We start from the raw sequence: 13,661 nt of genomic DNA, 5'->3' as shown, positions 1-13,661 counted from the left end.
GACATTCATTTAGATGGACAGCTTATGGAGCTTGCCTTTCAGGGCATCTCTCCGGTTCAGATACAACAAATTAACAGAGATAGCCCAAGAATTCGATAATATGAGGAGATTGTATTGGACTGTTTTTTTTTTTTTTTTTTTTTTTTTTTATAATTCTAAGCTTCTCCCTGAAAAAAGTCCCAATGATTTAAAGAAATGTATAATTTTTTTTCCACATTTTCTAACGCATATCTCTTCCCTTCCTCTCCTAGAGAGCTTATAACAAAGAATAAAGAAAATAAACAAAATGCAGGATAATTATAGCCAATGTTTATAGTTTACAAAGTGCATATATATATATGTGTGTGTGTGTGTGTGTGTGTGTGTGTATATATGTATGTATGTATATATATACATACATACACACACACACACACACACACACACACACACATATATATATATATATATATATGTAATCCTGTTAGATCCTTGTAAGAACCATATGAGGAAGGTGCTACTGTTATTTTCATTTTACAAATATTGAAACTGAGGTCAGGAAAGGTTAATTGACTTGCCGAGGTTACAGGTAGCCAATGTCTGAGGCAGGATTTGAATTCAGTCTTCTTAGCTTCTTTGTGTGTGCACCAATATACATATTTTAACATCCATAGTTACCCTCTTCTGCAAAGACTGGAGGGAAAATTTTTCTCATGCTTCTTCTTTGATAAAAGAATGCATCTTTTAACACTAATTTCTTTCTATTTATGTTTTATTTAATGTGAGTGATATAATAATAGAGAATTTAGTTACCAGTGGGCTATATATTACACGAAGAATATTGTAAACGAGATGTACAATTTGACATCAGAGAAGGAGGGGGAAGATACTGCTGGTGAGGGGCCACCAATAGTCATCTAGACTACTCAATTTTTGTCTCCACAATCTTATGAGAAATCAAGAAAGTCTCTTCCATACAGTAGGTGGTAGGGACAGCATTTGAACTAAGTTCTTTTCTGTCTCAAGTATAACATTCTATCCTTTATAAAATTTATAACATACTCAAGCCCAGCACTTTTGAAGTATGATTAGAAATGTTTTAACTGCATTATTCTTCTCATTTTAATAACCCAAAAGAATTAATATGAGGTCTTAGATAGAGTGATCAATTATCAGAGTTCTGAATTTTTTTAGTTCCCTACCCTCCTCCTCAAAATGAGTTTGAGAGAGCCTAGAAAAGACTCACACAAAGAGGTCAGGTTTTGATGAATTATGATATGTGCATATATCTAATAGAATATTAAAGTTAAATTGGACTCTAAAAACAACCTGAAAAAAGGACTACTATAAATGCATATGCCTTCATGTCTTAGACCTTTGATTTGCCTGAGGTATTAGAAACATTTAAAAGTTCTCTGGAAGGCACAGAAACCACTCATGGGTAATAGCAAGAGTTCTCTCAGAGACAGTAGAGTCTTGGTCAGCATCCCTCTTGTTATAGTCACTTTTGTGGCCATCTTCCTTTTCTCAAGGGTATGTTGGAATTAAATAATCAACTGAAGTGGAAAGAATTAGCATGCTAGAGTTCCCTAACCCTAAATTATCTACTTCTTCTGTGCTACTGGAGTCTTGTTTGCTCTGTGATTAGAGATTGGAAAAGTCCCAGAAAGTACCTACATGCCAAGGACAAAGGATGTGCTGACTGTTAGGAAAAAAAACAGATGGAGGCACTAAAATAAGAAGTTAGGAATAAAAATAAAAAGATGTCAATATAATAAATCCTTACTGATCTGTGTGACCCTGGCCTCAATTCTGAAGAAATTAAACCAGAGAAAGAAACAGGACAATCTTAAGAGAATAAAACAATACCCAATGACAAAATGTACATTGAGCAGAGTACACTGGAAGGAAGGAGAGAGGGGGAGAGAAAGGAGGGAGGGAGGGAGAGAGAAAGAGAGAATTTTTTCACATTTCAGTCTAGAAGGACACCAATTACATAAGCTCATAGGCTTATGGATTTGGATCTGGGAGCATATTGGGAACACAAGATGTGTATGGAACAATTTACTTATTTTCTCATTGAGGAAACTAAGATTTGGAGAAGAAAAGTTATTTATCCAAGATAGCACAGATAGTAGCCATTATAATAACTAATGCTATAGTGCTTTAAGATTTATCAAGTGTTTTGCATGCATTTATCTCATTTGATTGTCACAACAACCTTTGAGATAATTGCTGCTATTATCATTTAAGAGTGGAGAAAACTGAGGCAAAGAAAGGTTATGTGCTCAGAGCCTAGTAGGTGGTAGGGACAGCATTTGAACTAAGTTCTTTTCTGTCTCAAGTATAACATTCTATCCTTTGTAACATTTATAACATACTCAAGCCCAGCACTTTTGAAGTATGATTAGAAATGTTTTAACTGCATTATTCTTCTCGTTTTAATAACCCAAAAGAATTAATATGAGGTCTTAGATAGAGTGATCAATTATCAGAGTTCTGAATTTCTTTAGTTTGTATGGCATTCTCTAGTTCATGGAAACATCTTGTTACCACTTCTGAAAGATAATAGTACATATTCAAATCATATTTGTAGACTTAATTTGCTTAAGAATATATTGGATAAATTATCTAACAATGTTTCATCAATAACTTCAAGTATCTTAGAATCTTTGGGTTTCTAGGGAGTTTGAATATAATTTGATCTAATGATGATTCTTATCTACAAAGCTCCTATTAAGTAACTGATGAAACACCTCCATTGGAAATATTGTGATCAAATCTATTATATCTATGTGTTTTATGGTCATTTTTATTTATTCATATATCCCTCTTAAGCCTCTCCTGTGTCTCTTCTTTTTAGTGTACCTGTTTCATACATCAGCTCACTTCAGGCTACAAGAGAAATTGGATACTCCTCTACTATGTGCTCTTCCATTCTTCCTATTTTGTTTCCTTTCAATTTGTACTTTCATTCTCTGACAATATTCCTTTTAATCTACCTTCATAATGATCAAACCCTTATTTTCCTCAAGTTACTTTTTTTTCTTTTAATGATGAACATTCTACTATGGTTAAACTGCCCTTTGTCCTAAGAATAGTTATTACCTTTTTTGCTTCCTTGTTCTAACAGAAATCTCCCTTTATATTTCCCCATTGTTCTTACATCTACTCTTCTTATCTTTTGTCTAGCTCTTTTCAATGTATCTTCTAAACCATTGAACTACCGTGCTTTCTCCACTTTCAGTCATCAGAATTACTTGCAATACAAGCATGCCATCCTACATCACTATCAATGTGGTCGATACCAAACTCTCACTTAATTTCAGAAGCCTCATAGATAATTTGAACATATCTTTTTACCCATAGCATTCATCTGCAGAGGCTTCAAATTCTGTGGTGTTGTCACAGACTTGGAGTCTGTCATTGCCTTCAATTCCTCACCATGCACTGTTTTCTCACTCTCTAACTTTTATGATCTTTATCTCCATGCTCCATCATTGACACATAGAGTAGTACAAGGCTGCACTCTAGAGAATAAATATAGGTAAAAAGGAGATAAAATTAGCCATTTGTAGATGACATGAAGTTTTAAATAGAGAATCCTGAAGATTCAATTAAAAATTAATCAATATAATTACTTTTTTGGTTAAGTATCAGAATATAAAATAAATTTACAAAACCTTATTAGCCGTAGAATAAAGAAAGAAATAAGAAACAATTCAAAATAACTATAAAATTAAAAAAATACAGGATTGAACCTGCCAACAAACTCAAAATTTATATCTGTGGAACTATAATACACTTCAGTGTTTGCTTTTTGTTCATTGGTAACATATAATAAAATGCCTCTATTGTTTCTATGGGTAACTGTTCTTTGGCACTTAGTTTTTTTGTTAAATCCCTTCCTGATTCTACTCAACTTCACTGTTTCATTTGACATCATCATTCATCTCTAACTTCTACCTCTTGAAGCTTTCTCCCTTTATGGCTTCTCTGAAATTCCATTCTCTAGCTATTCTTATCTCTTTTAAGGTTTTTCTCTATTTCTTCATTCTTTTTCCTCGCATTTCTTTTTATTCTCTCTTGTTTTGAATATTTTTATAATTTAAGAAAACTCCTTTTCTCTTTTTTCTCCAGCAAACTGTCCTTCAGAAATCTCTTTTGTTTTCTTGGCTTCCATTTGCTAACTTTTAGATCTTCTTGAATTTTTTATTCCTACTTGTGTTGTAGCTTTTAAATACTGAATTTTTATTTGAATATCCTGAGTCAAACATGTCTTAAATGAAATTTATGTTCTTCTCCATCCAATGATCCCTCTCTGTCAACTTCTCTATTTCTTACAACAGTACCAATATGCTACCTATCATCCAATGTAGAAATATTAGATTCATTTTGGAATATTCTTCTTAATACACTATAATCTATCATGAACTAAATAATTTTGAATAACTAATTCAACAAATATTTAATAAATATCTTCTACTGTTTGTGTAAGGGTTGTCTAAGCTCCAAGTATTATGTAAAGATAAAGACAGTTTTGTTTTGTCTTAAGTTTCTTACAAACTGAAATGTGTTTCCATTTCCATTTTTATTGGTTTTGGCTCTAAATAGCTCATCCCTGGGCTTTCCTAACAAGGAAAGCCTTACCTTTTTCTTACAAAGATAACAAATTATAACAGATTAACTTTGTGGCATATTAAAGAGCATTAGACTTGGAATCAGAAGAGATGAAAGTTCTTACCACAACTCCAACTTTGACTAGCTATCTCACTCTGCCCTGACTCTTGATTCGTAGCTTCTTTTTCTGAAAAATTAGATAATATTTCAATTAAGCATCTCATAGTATAGAACATAAAGCCTGTACTTTTAAGGATAAAAGAAGGCCTTTTATAAATTAAAAAAAAGAATTTAGATGGGATTAGGTATATAATTTTAGAAGAATGAGAAGAAAGAGATAAGAATTGCTTTAGTATAAAGCAGATAAAAGGAAGGTGAGAGATAATTAAGCAATATATATTCACTATTAATGTTGCCTACCTTTTGTTTGGAATCTTAACCTTAAGAATAATGTAATAGATGGCTCTCACTGATCAGTTGGAAGTTGCATTTTTGTGAAGAATTGTATGTACCCCGTGAGGAAGATGAAAATAAAATAAATTAGAGGAGCAGAAAACTAGGGAACTCTCTGCTTTTTTCTTTTGGGATGACCAAGGTGAGTTGGCTCTGGGGCATGCATGCCAACTCTCCCTCAGCAGATGAGTAAAAGGGCACCAAATGTTTGGATTTTAAAGTATACACTTTGTTCTGCATTCTCTATGGGCAGAATTACAGAAGGGAAAGGAGCAGCAGGAGCTAACACTTTGTAAACCTTAAGATGCTTTGTAAATGTGAACTGCTATTCCTTTTCCTCTTCTAAGAAATGTTGTAACTATTGCTTGCTTATTCTTTTCTAAGTATCACTCTCATAATGTTGTGCATATCAAAAAAACTTGAATGCCTCATTTCATTACCACGTCAAATTTAAATTCTTCTGCCTAAATTTGAAGACCTTACATCATCTGGATCCAATCTATAGAGGCAAGCTCATTTACCATTAATTTCTTTTTTGAAATGTATCAGTACAATGGAGAATAAGTATAAGACATTTAGGCAAAATTATCTCTGCACAAAATTTGATGAATTAAATGGAATATCCTAGAAATTAAATTTTAAAAATAATCTGGAAATGTCTTAGAGGATGGAAACCAAAATAGAAAGGGGCCTTGAGATATCAAAGACCATGTGAAGATCATTTGAATGAACTGTGGATGGAAGAAAGAAGAGCTAGGGGAATGTGAAGCTGTCTTCAAATATTTGATGGGCTGTTATGCGAAGGAAAGAATAAACTTGTTTTAATTAGCCCCACAAGGCAGAATCAGGACTAAAATGAAGGATTTATAGATAGAAGTAGATTAGATTTGATGTAAAGAAAAGCTTCTAAACATTAGAACTGTCCAAATGCAGAATGGGCTCCTCCTTCCAGAGGGAGAGGAATATTCCTCCCTACAAGTCTTAAAACGATGCTATGATGGTAAGATGGCTGTTTGCTAGGGTTACAGTACAGAAGGTTTTTGTAGTCTTTTGAAATAGATGATCTTTGAAATATTTTACAATTTGGAGGTTCTGGGATTAAGCACAAGCTAGATCCATCTCTCATTGTTCTTTAAATATGATATCGGCATTCCCTTCTTCACTCCTTTGCTCTTAAGTTCCTTTTCTTCCTAAAATGCCCTTTCCCTTCAGTGTTACTAATCCAAATTCTATCCAACTTTCCAGCTCCAGCTGAAGCTCTACTCCCTTTCAATCAATTATGACTGCTCCGTGATCTTTTCCCATCTTAATGAGAGTATCTGGGTCACTCATAAAGGCATTTGCTTTGTGATGCCAAAAAAATGGCTTACAAATGTAATATTGTTATTCCCACCTCCCACTTGGAGGGTAAATCACATATCTGATACTTCTTCAATATCTCTCATTGTCCCTAACATAGAAGGTAATCCGTATTTGAATTAATTTATTAATCACTAAGATCTTCACAAAACGATCTTCACAAAACCCTATTATATTTAAGTTTTAGAAAGCAAACTAGGTCCAATACTATATTGTGCTATATGTTAAACCATCATCTGTATACATATATTTTATATGTGTATATAAAGAACATTTATTATTTATTTAAATATAATATAAAATTATTTTTCCTTCCCTTCAGAACCTCCCAACCCATTGAGAAGTTGAGCAGTATGCTATCAATTATATATGTGAAGTCATGCAGAATATATTTCCACATCATATTATAAAAAGGCAAGAAAAATAAAATAATTGTAAAAATTCACCAGTTACTCTGTGAAAAAAGAATAGCATTTTTAAGAAATCATTAACATTTTGGAATTGTCTTAGATCATTGTATTAATTAGAATAATTAAGTTTTTCACAGTAGATACATACTACAATATTGGTGTTGTTGTGTAAATTGTTTTCCTAGTTCTACTCACTTCACTTTGACTTACTGTATATAAGTCTTCCCAGGTCTTTCTGAAACCATCCTACTCATCATTCTTATTGTGCAACAATATTCCATTACAATGACATGCCATACGTTCAGCTATTCTTCATTTGATTAACCTTTCCTTTATTTCCAATTTTTTGCCATCAGAAAAAAGAATACCTATAAACATTTTTGTACAAATAGATATTTCCCCTTTTCTTTCTTCTCTTTGGGGTACAGACCTAGAAGTAATATTACTCTGTCAGTGCTTATACCTTTTGTATAGTTCTATAACCTTTTTGGCACAGTTCAAAATTGTTTTCTCAAATGATTGGATCAGTTCATAACTCCACCAATCATGTCATATATAAAAGTGGTGATAGTATACTTTCCTTGTTGCCAATTCAAATACATCTAATTTTTTCTTCTTGTCTAGATGGTGTTTCTGGTGTAATATCAAATAATAGAGGTGATAATGGAAAACCTCGCTTCATCTCTGATCTTAGTGGGAAATCTTACAGACAATGCTTGAACTTGGTTTTAAATAAATACTACTTATAATTTAAGAAAGGCTTCATTTATTTCTATGCTTTTATATGTTGTTAATAGGAATGGATATTGAATTTTGTCAAAAAATTTCCTGTATCAATTGACATAACCATATCAGTTTTGTTGTTTGTGTTCTGATATGTTCAATTCTTGGTATAAATTCAACCTAGTCAGAGTGTATGATCTTTGTGATATCCTATAATAATAAACTTGATAGTATTTTATTTAAATTTTTGCACCAATTTTCATTTGAGAAATTGTGATATGGTTTTCTTTTTCTGTTTTTGCTCTTTTGCTTTAGCTATCCAAAAGATCATAAAAAAGTTTTGTTTAAACTACTCCTGTAACTTTTTAAAACATATTTTTATAGTATTAGAATTAATTGTTCTTTAAATGTTGGTAGGATTTACTTGTAAATCCATCTGGCCCTAAGAATTTTTTTTTCACAAGATGGTATTTTTATTCCTTTTCTGTTAATATGAGCAGAGCAGTTTATATTTTTTTCTAAATATTCATCCATTTCATTTCTTTTTAGTCTTGAAATCCAAAGACTTTATCACAGATGCCTAATGCTCATTGATTTAGACTCAAAGAGACCTGAAAGATTGCCTCATTCAACCCTTTTGTACAGAGAAGGACCCTGAGATTCAGAGAAGTAAATGCCTTGACAAGGTCACATTTACAAGTAAGCAGTGAGACTTGATTTGAACACATAACCTTTACTCAAAATGCAGCACTCTTTCCACTATTACCAATCTCTTTCTTGAATTTGAATACCTATTTAAATAGTTAAGAACTATTTGATGGATGGGCAAGGAACTTTAAGTCTCTATAACTAAGTTTCTCTTATCAGGGGTTTTCCTGATCAATTCAATATACTTACAAGATGATTATCCTTGGTTTGGGAATTTTTCCTTTTCTATGAACATTATGTACATTAAGAAAACTAAAGGACATCTACTCCAGTGTGTCCGGTAATATTTCAGTAGAAAATAACTTCTTTAATTTTTTTAGTGAAGAGTTGATTCACTTTAGCTGTTGTGAATCAATGAAGGGGCAACAGGTGACCCTTTTTATTGGACCAGTTAAAAAGGAGTTGATTGTATAATTCTCTCCTCTGTGGGTAAAGTGACCTCCTGACAGAGCTGAATAGAATAATAGAACAGCTATGTATACTTTCACGCACTCATTCTATCATTCATATTCCCTTCAGTATGTCAACGATGTCAGTACTAGAGAATCACAATTTTGTACATAACTGTTTTACTGAAGATAGCAGCTGGACAGAAGGGAATCATGTGACCAAATCATGGAGAGTTTCTGAATCCCAGGCTCCTGGAGGAGAGAAAAGGGCCTAGGGCAGAACACTAATTTATATCTAGTGGACATAATATGAATTCAGCAAAGGACTCCAAGGGCTACTAAGATAAAAGCAAAGTCAGGAGAGTATCTCCTGGTTTGAGTTGAGTTCCTGGAGATTCTGGGGGGGTGGTAGAGCTAGTTTCATTGAAGTACTAGCTTCTTGGGGAAAAGAAAATTGTATATATGACTATACAATTCAAAATAAAAATGAAGGTCTGAGAATATGACAAAACTAAACATTTTTCTCTCTCCTTTTTGTATGAGTTCTTCAAAAACAATAGTTTTAATGAGAAAAAGGTAGCTTTTTTTTAGCATTTGTTTTTTCTATGGATTCCTTATAAAACTGGAAGCCAATATGAGGCCCCAAGATGAAAAAGAAAACTTAATGTAATGATAGGAGTCGCTTGCCTACTAACTATAGTGTTGTTTCTCTTAAGAGCCTAAACTGCAGAAGGAAATTTGATTCTGGAGGGACTATAGCAATCCTTGGAGTAAAGGTGAGAGTCACTAGAGAGATGGGGAAATTATGTCAACTATTTTTTGCACAGTGAAACCTTCATCCATTTTAATAAAAAGCCTATTCTATACTGAATATATTTTGTTTGAATACTTTTCCAGGGCCTATGACCTCTTTTCAATGCACCTATCATAACATTCCAACAGACTTTTGATGTTGATTTTAATGACATTTGATCAGTATTTATATTTTGCATTATCATAGGTAGTACATTAGAGAGCTGGACTTGGAGGCAGGAAGAGTCATTTTATGTGTTCAATCTGATATCAGATACCTACTATCTGTCGTATTTAACCTTGTTTACTTCAGTTTCCTCTTCTGTAAAATTAGTTGGACAAGGAAATTATGAAACCACTCCAGTATCTTTACCAAGAAAACTTTAAATGGGGTCACAATGAGTTACACATTATGGAAAATGACTGAGCAAAAGAAGCAACAAAAAATAGTTCTCTTTGACCTCCATTTAAGGATGGCATGCTTTTCATAAATTTTAAGGTGCTATAAAATTGTGAACTACTGTTCTTGCTGCTGTTTCTGTTGTTCCTACTACCACTGGGGCTACTAATACCTTCCTACTTGACAACTCCCACTATACCTGATGTTAGATTAACTCATCAGAACACTGTCAGAAAATTCCTGAAATTACATGATATATAAAACTGATCCTTCATATAACACAAAGGGATAGATAGTTCAAGTTTCTACTCTATGAAAGCAACAGAAATTAATTAACTAGATGCACATATTTATATTTGTGTGATAATTATTTATGTGCTAAAATTTTAGAAAAGACTGATTAAATCATTCCCTCATTGCTTTTTTTGAGAGACATATGAAATGGATTTTTGTTTTGCCTGTCAGTGTCATGTTCATTTTAATAGAGCAAGTTGCTTATTTTAAATCCAATTAGGAGCAGAAGAAGATCGTTTCATCAAATATCCAAGATCATCTTTGACCATTTATAATAGATATCTTCCTTGTAAACATAGATATTTTTATGTTAGAAATGGGCTCTTTGTTCTCTTTTTCTATAGCGGAGAAAGATCAATATCTCATAGATAATTTAATGTTGAAATACTTCTTCTGTGAAGGGGGATAAAGTCATGGCATGTTTCCAGAATTCATTTTGTGTATTTTTTTTTTCATCTCTTTTTTTTAAGTTAGGTTTTGGTGGTGTGGTTTTCTTTTTGAGAGTCGCTTGATTCTATTTGACATATTTGATGCAACTCAATAAACATTTATTAAGTATCTATTATGTGTGAGGGATGTAGAATATATCGCACACATTCCTTGCATTCAAGGACCTTATTAAAGGTGGTGGAGGTAATTAGAATGAGTTCTAGATTTCACTCAGACTTACTTATAACCTGTATAAATATGGAAAAATCACTGAGCCACTGTGAACCTTAATTCTATTTGTGAATAAGGGCACTGAACCCTTAAGGTTCCTCCCATTTATGATTCTATGATACTGCCATCTATTTCAAGGAAAGATGAATATGCAAATAATTCTGTAAAAAGATTTAATGTGATCATTTAAAACAGAAAGCTATTGATGCAGTGAACAGAGTCTAGGACTTGTAATCGTGAAACTCTTAGTTCAAATTTAACCTCAGATTCATAAAAGCTGTATAAATCTGGGCAGATCATTTAACTTTAGTTAACCTGATTTTCCTCAACTGTAAATGAGAAAAAAATATCACCTACCTCTCAGAGTTGTTATATATTATATACAATATACTTATAGATTTATAATATACTTGTAAATTTAGAAAGATAACTATATTATATATATATATATATATATATACCTACTATCAGATACCTACTATCTGTCATATATATATATATATATATATATATATATATATATATATTTTTTTTTTTTTTTTTTTTTTTTTTTTTTTTTTTTTTTTGCTGAGGCAATTGGGGTTAAGTGACTTGCCCAGGATCACACAACTAGGAAGTATTAAGTGTCTGAGGCAAGTCCTCCTGACTTTAGGGCCAGCACTCTATCCGCTGTACCATCTAGCTGTTCCTGGTAACTGTATTATTAAAATGTGTTTTAAAATATTGTTCTTTATCAGAGATGTTTTACAAAAGCAGAATAATCGGTAAATTATATAATGTAAAAGGAAAACATCAATACTCAGATCAAGGTTTCTTTTTTTTTAAGTGCTTCTTGGGTTAGTAAAGGATTTAAATTCTCTGTGGGGCATGAAGTAGAAAGTAGAGGGGGAGAAATATTTGAAAAAGCCTTTAATTGGGAGGCCAAATAAGGTAGGTCTTAGACTCTACAGAATGCCTTGTTAGCTACATTGCTTGATCAAAGAATATAGACTCAGTGATTTCAGAGAATATAGTTTGCAATTGTTTTATTTTTTTTCCAAATGGATAGACTAATTCATAGCTTGAACCCTTTCCTCCTGCCTTCTAAACCAATAACTTTATGTCATACATTGTTATATTCTTCTTCATCGGGAATTCCAGCATCTAGAAAATCTCAAGGAGCCAAAACAGGAAAAAAGCATGACATCATTTTGATATTATTTAATTTACTTTATAAAAATGGATTTTGCTAGTTGCTTAAGATTGGCATTCTTAACCTGGAATTTATAAACTAGGCATAGCCCCTATGGAAATAAAAGATGGAAGAATTCAAGTTCTGATTCAGTCTTTGATTTTGTTTCTATGTGGGATCTGTAAGAAGTAGCTCAAAGGGAGAACCTATGCTATTCCAATCTACCAGAAAATTAAACATGGGTCTGTATACCCAGTGCTTGAAGAAAAAAAGACACTGGATATTATGATTTGGCTTACATGACAATATTGGGGAATTGTGGGTATATGTGACCCAGGTGGATACTTTTATTATCTTATCTTGTACCTTTTGGGAATGAGCTACTTCAATTCTTTATTCTTTCTAGGGCTTGTTTTAGTCTTTCCAAAACTCCCATTCCATTTTTCCCTGATGCATTTAGATAAACACAGGTGTCCCTCTACCTCTTTTAAGGAAAAGAAACCAGAACAAATAAAAGCCACTTAACTAGAGCTTGCAATTCTCTTAAATTAACTCTCTACATCTCTTCTCTGGTTCACAGGCAAACTCCTAGAAATGTAGCTGTCACTTGATTCTACTTGTTTTGCTCCCATTCATTATTCATCCCTTTGTAATCATGTTTCCAAACTGATTCTCTATTGTTAAATTCATGGCCTTTTTTTTCACTTTATTATTTTTTTTATTTAATTTTTATTTTATTTTATAATTATAACTTTTTTTTGACAGTACATATGCATGGGTAATTTTTTACAACATTATCCCTTGCACTTACTTCTGCTCAGAATTTTTCCCTTCCTCCCCAACCCCCTGCCCCAGATGGCAGGGAGTCTTATACATGTTAAATATATTACAATATATTCTAGATTCAATATATGTGTGTAGAACCGAATTTCTTGTTGCACAGGAAGAATTGGATTCAGAAGGTAAAAATAACAGTTTACACTCATTTCCCAGTGTTCCTATTCTGGATGTAGCTGGTTCTGTCCATCAATAATCAATTGGAGTTGGATTAGCTCTTCTCTATGTTGAAGATATCCACTTCCATCAGAATACATCCTCATACAGTATCATTGTTGAAGTGTATAATGATCTTCTGGTTCTGCTCGTTTCACTTAGCATCAGTTGATGTAAGTCTCTCCAAGCCTCTCTGTATTCCTCCTGTTGGTCATTTCTTACAGAACAATAATATTCCATAACATTCATATACCATAATTTACCCAACCATTCTCCAATTGATGGACATCCATTCATCTTCCAGCTTTTAGCCACTATGGAAAGGGCTGCCACAAACATTTTGACACATACAGGTCCCTTTCCCTTCTTTAGTATTTCCTTGGGATATGAGTCCAGTAGTAGTATGGCTGGGTCAAAGGGTATGCAGATTTTGATAACTCTTGGGGCATAATTCCAGATTGCTCTCCAGAATGGTTGGATTCTTTCACAACTCCACCAACAATGCATCAGTGTGCCAGTTTTCCCACAGCACCCCAACATTCATGGTTAATTGTTCCTGTCATTTTAGCCAATCTGACAGGTTTGTAATGATATCTCAGAGTTGTCTTAATTTGCATTTCTCTGATCAATAGTGATTTGGAACACTCTTTCATATGAGAGGAAATAGCTTTAATTTCATCATCTGAAAATTGTCTGTTCATATCCTTTGA

The sequence above is a fragment of the Sminthopsis crassicaudata genome, chromosome 5 (genome assembly GCF_048593235.1).
Source record: "Sminthopsis crassicaudata isolate SCR6 chromosome 5, ASM4859323v1, whole genome shotgun sequence".
Classification (NCBI taxonomy): Eukaryota; Metazoa; Chordata; class Mammalia; order Dasyuromorphia; family Dasyuridae; genus Sminthopsis; species Sminthopsis crassicaudata.
Note: the sequence above shows the minus strand (reverse complement) of the source record.